Source organism: Bombus pyrosoma, linkage group LG7 (genome assembly GCF_014825855.1).
Source record: "Bombus pyrosoma isolate SC7728 linkage group LG7, ASM1482585v1, whole genome shotgun sequence".
Classification (NCBI taxonomy): Eukaryota; Metazoa; Arthropoda; class Insecta; order Hymenoptera; family Apidae; genus Bombus; species Bombus pyrosoma.
The window spans coordinates 18,740,968-18,747,305 of record NC_057776.1 but is presented as its reverse complement, the minus strand read 5'-3'; positions in this window follow the sequence as shown (position 1 = coordinate 18,747,305).

Genomic DNA, 6,338 nt, shown 5'->3' with positions numbered 1-6,338 from the left:
TTAACAGACTAAAGTTTATAAAATAAAATTCTATTATATTACGAAAAACTCAGAGGCAAAATTAATTTTTAAAAATTGAAAAGGTTACATTTGAAGAAAATTTGAATATCTCCATTCTGTAGCGACAACTAGCAGAAAATCGACCACAAATTCAAAGTATATATATACACGTTCAATCTTAAAAAGTACATTCGTAAATAAGGTTCCACCCAAGAAGATGCCCCTTACAGGAAAGTTTGTTTCAAAATGAAATGAAATAATGAAACTGTACTCTATTAACAAATTTGATTCGCAGAAACTTCCAAAAGCAGCGTACAGATGGAGAAACTCTTAATTCAGTTAAAAAGCTCTCCCTTATTTTCTATTTCAGTGAATTAGATTTTTAAGCTGGGAAACGTTCGATGCGGTTTCGTTCAAAGATCAAGAACGTTAATGAAATTCGTTCCTCTTTCGCATTACTTGCTTTCACATTACCTTGACATTAATTAACCTTAAAAGCCTTAGACTTCCGAGTAGCTGACCTTCCAAAAAGACCAGATACTTTCACACTAGAAAGACGCGACAAATACAAGAATATTAAGAAAACGAAGAAGAAAATGACGAAATGCAAGACAGGTGGTAAACGAATCTTTCCGCCCAAAATATACATATGCAATATATTAACATCAACGATCAATTTAATTGAACCAAGCGAATGCGTCGTTTCAACAAAAAGACAAGTACAACAATAAAAACAACGCGACATATCATTTCTCTCCTCCGTGAACATTACCGGCTGTTTTTGCGTGACAATACCTCTTTTCTTCCTTGTGTTAACAAACACCAGTCAAGATCTAAGCCAGCAGCTTTTCCTTGGAAATCCTGTCCAGTGCTGTGGGAACAAAGAAAGGAAGGAAAAAGAACAAATCAGCTGTTCCTTCGGCGAACATGGAACTACGCGATAAGCCATAAAATGCAAAACAGATACGCGTTGTTCATAATATTTGCACATGTCGTGCCTTTTTCATGCCGCGAAGAGGATGAAACAACGAAGATTATTATTGGCTGCCGCGGAATAACGTGAACGCGCGTGTTTGCTCCTCTTTCGGCCGGTGAATTTAGAACGAAGAACAAGAGATATGAACGGAAGCGATGCAGAAAGAAGGAAACAATGCAAGGCCGCGGAGAATACGGATGGAAAACGGAGAAAAATAAAGGGTGAAAAGCGGAGAGTGAAAAAGGGACAGATCGGGAAGATGTTAAGGGTAGAACGTGTATCGAGTATCGCGTATCGAAAATCGATGTTCGCGCGCATGTTGTCACAATGGATGCGCGTTTGTTTGATTTCGTGAAAGTATTCATAGTCTGCGTGTGCGTGCGCAACACGTGACGACTTTCACGTTCACTTATCAAATGTTAGTCAAATAGTTTGGATCTACATGTCTGTGGTATGTACTGCAGCATTATTGAGCAATATTGTGTATGGATTTATACTTAGATGTTGACTCAGTATTGTTATGCAATTACACAATAACGTAATAATCCGTTCTATAACTAATTTCCTGTGCCATGACCACAATTCCACAGCCACGCATGTGCAAATATCCCCAAATTATAGGCCATTGTTAGAAATTAACGTAAATATCTTGTAATCAATAGATGATATAAGAAGATATTTAGGAATTAAACAGTGTTTGAGAACGTTCTATTTATCATATCTCTTTTAATCGAGAAGACGAATGCTACCTATTTAAAATCTTCGTACCATTGTATCTTAGAATATGGTCTATTAATTGGTTACTAATATTAATCGCAAGAATAGTCTGGTAACTTCTAATTACTTAAATTACGATAGAATGCGTGAAATAATACGTAAACTGAGAACATAGAGATTCGCAAATGTTACGTAACAAGAAACTATTCACGGCATTTCAAGCTGGCTCGGATAATAATTCAACAATCATAACATGTTATCCTCTGTACGTATAAACAGAACTTTAATGTAGAATAACAAATCTCCTGACGTACTACATCAGAATTTGTAAAATGTCTCGAGGATATATTTTCATTTTCTGGAAAGTTCCGTACGATCCTTTCACCAATATGCTACCAACACAAGTACATGCTTCGAAAGAAAATTATTTTTCAAAAGTCGCGTTCGTTTACTTAAAAACTTTGCCTTTAAAATTGTATTATCTCTTTTGGAAAAAGTTTCAGTCTCTTAAATCTGACAATTAGCCTTTTTAATAATCCTAGCTATCATTCAGATATTTTTCACCCGATAAGACGAAATAAGACCACCGCCTTTGTTTTAATCGTGATTTTGAAACAAGAGCTTGAACGTCCTGAAGTGTCGATAAAGTTCTACTGACGTTTCAAGTTACGTTACGTCAATTTCGGTCATACGTGACCGAACGGATCGAACGAAGGTAATCCACGACAAATTATTTTGGGCCAAAGGAACCGCAAACCGCTATCACCAGCTAGAACTACGAAATCATTGTAACGAACAGTTTGGCACGGTCTACGGATATTTCTATCGCATAAAGCGACCACTTACGATGATCGATGATGGAGATTATTATAACTACATAATAACTTATTTTATATTACCCTATAATGGAAAGATAAATTAAGAAATACATGTATATAGCCACGTAATCCAAGTCGATATCGTGCTTGAAAATCAATTATGTACGTTGATCTTTTTAACGTGCCAAATTATACGAAACACGATTATAGTCATAGTTTATGAGGTGAATTAGCTTCATAAATGAGCTATAATTATTCTAAGTACGCTGCTATTATCAGAGAACGTACGCACACAGCGATTATGCGAAATTTATAATTACTCCCGATTACGTTGGACAGATTGAATACTTTAAAAAACATAAATACAATTAAATTTTTTGAAACAAGATTCTAAGAAAGTAGATACATATATATATATATATATATATATAGTTTATTCTGTTGCAATTTGTAACGAACATGAAAAATGACATATAGAGATTTTCATCCTTCCTATGCGTGAAAATTAGTATCAAGTTTCTTGCATGCGCAATTGCGCTCAATTTGACGATACAATACCGCTTTCCAACGTTTGTGACAACGTGGCGTATCACCAAGTTATTCTCAACGAATGAAGTTCTGTCGGACTAATAGAATTTCTGATACTGCTTCCTCTCGCAATAAGACTATTAAATCATCCTGTTATCAGTTGGTCTCAACAATGAGAGTTTGGATCGTGGCATGAATCGCATAATCTCTATTCCACCGATAGATATGACAATCATTGACTAAAACGAACCATACAATTCTATGTAGTTTCATACATTGAGCACATGTTTCAAGAACACTTTTTCATTTTTATCTGCAGCAAAAGGACTTGTCATTGTGGGAGTCGTTGTCACGAGATTTAAAGTAGCAGTTTCTCGAAACTCCGCATGAGCCTATAGAGTACATCATATTCTGATTGCTAATAAAAATACAATATATGTACCTAAAAGAAAAAAAAGGAATCTATAGAAAGATATGTAATCTTGTATCGATAAAATGTATTAAATACAACGCATACCAAACTGCTATATTAAAAGTTTTATTCGATCGTTTCCAAATAACAAATTCAGAGATATTGAACGAGAATATCGTAATATTTCAATCATCGTTTCCGTGTGGCAATAATCTCATATATTCTCCAATGATATAATTTACTGTATCAAAATCTCGTTTCATTTCAGTGACGCTGTGCAACCGGTATACTTTATTATAGTTTACTGATGTAATCGATTTTCAAATATCCGGAAATGAGCCTGCACATTGACACATCTGCATGCGCGCGCGCGCGCACACCAGTTATGGCCCATTTAGGTCAACTGCCTCTTGTAGTGCTACACAATAACATTCAGCCAATGCTACTTGAGCCTGTTAGGATCATTGTCTTCGAGGATCATGTGAGCTCGCTGTTGATGTGCTTTTTCTTGCTATTTATGCTCTCGAGGATGCGCATTAAATACGTCCCTTTCGGCCAGTGCAATTCCCCAAAAGAACATCGATTTGCCATTCCGATCGGGTTTCAACATCCCATATGGCAGATAAAGAAGATTTAGTATCTAGTTCTCTGACAACCATCGAATAAAACTTTCATTTAACCATGTTGTTGAGTTATTATGATTAATGTAACACGTATTTCGAATTCGATTCACGCGTTGTACGTACAATTTTCGATTCTGGTTAGACTTCTAATTGAATTTTTTTTTTTTTCAAATGGATTCGTAGACTGAACTCGTTTCCTTGCTTTCTTCAGTAACAATGAGTTGTAGAAGAGTGCAATCTGATGAATTCTTGAAGTTTTCTCACTGAATTTTCTTTGCCACGACTGAAAACGCAAATTCACAATTCGAAGACAAATATAATTAAATTATATGTAAGTATTTGGAAATACGAGTATCTACAAATTTAAGATATAATCTCGAAAATTTAGTTTCAGTCGACAAGTAGAAGATTACTGCTACCATTACTACCACAGCGTGTCTCAAAATCGTTTGGTTCTTTTAAAATTGTCGTAATACGATCGTAAAATCTAGTTTTTCTTTTCGTCGTACGTAATTAATTCGCAACAGCGTGACGGTTCCACGTTGCTTGTGTCAACGTGAGACATATTGGATACTCTCGATAAAGAGACAGTTTCTACCAACTATCTTTAGGTAAAACCCTCTGAGAGGGATGGACTTCCTGTTACAAAGTAGAAAATTTCTGCTTTGGACAAATATCTTCTGAACGACTAACTCTCGCGAAATATACATGTTCGAGAAAATAACTAACGACATCAGATTCAAAGCAAATGATTATACCACAGACCAATAATTAATCGCTAGAGAAACAAACTTAAGTTAAGGATCTGAAGGAAAATTGTTATGTAATATTATGTTATGAATATTTATTCGTTTATGTAACTAGATACAAATATACCACACAAACAATATCACACTTCCTTCATTATAGGCTGACATTTTCCCTTCCTTTTCCATCGTAGTTTTGATATAAACGTGTAGAACAAATTTTTAATAAAAGTTCCATTCATTCCGTAGAAGATTCTCCAATAATTAAGATTATTCATGTCCAATGTGCAGCTCACGTTTTTACAGTTTATGCACGTACGTATATGACTCTTTAATCATTACTTGAACGTGAAATTCGTATAATGAGTCGATGTTCGGAGTTAACGCTATCCCTGTATTAATCAAATTGATATATCTGATCACTGTCATTTAAGACGGGTAGCACATAGTTTTGCTATCTCCTACGATGGAATCACAAAGGGTGACAAGGATCCTTTGAAATCGTATTGAACGTCGGCATTGCAGAAATAGACTAGTAGGCCTTTGGTTAAATGAAAGTGAAACCCAACCAACTGAAGTCGTGGCGATGGTGCCAGCGATATGTGGATATATCGAGGCCACGTTATAGTATTGTCAAATATAACCCGACACGCTATCGTATATTTTAACGAATAATGTCCGAGATAATCGAGTTACGAGTACGAGCAGATAAATGTCTAAAATGCTTCAGGTGCCACTCGCGTTTCGCGAAGTATTCGTTTCAAATATGTAAGCTCTTAGAACGACGAAATATGGTTCTCATTGTTACTTAAGGTATGGTGCTTCTTTTTTGATCCCAACTTAATTACATAAAAATATTTATTAATACCATTAGCGATATTACCAATAATACGCTTATTATGCAATTTAAATGAAATATTTAGTGAGTTTATTGAAACAATTTACTCAAAGTGTATGAAAGAATTGAACTTTTTGCATAAATGCTGAATAATTTGCAACACGTTTCTTCGGGCGTTTCCCAAACAGTTTTGATTAGTAGTTTGTTTATTAAAAATTCTGTCAATGTACCCATCTTTTGTGATGAGTTGACCGTGGATTTTTATGCATTGATAGGAAATTTGAAACTGCAAGATTGCACAGAATTCGCATAATATGAAAAAATATGTAAAACAACCAAGGTAGGTGTAGTGTTTTTTACAACACTTGATAGATGAAAACAATTTTCTATCGAGGTTCTATTTTTTTAGTCATATTTTTAAAAATAGGAATTTGCATGAAAATCCGTAGTGTACTGATGAAGGTTTGAAGCAAAAAAAAAATATTGCTGTAAAAAGATATATGATAATGCTATGTTAAAACAGGCAATGTAGCTGCCTTTATATACTGTATATTCAAACTACATCCAATTCTACGGTAGAGTGATCAAAATGTATTAGTTAGGTTATCGATTTCTTTTATTCCTAACAAGATCACAAGAAAAGTGTATAATTCCAATTAAAAAAAGTATCGTTTAGAGAC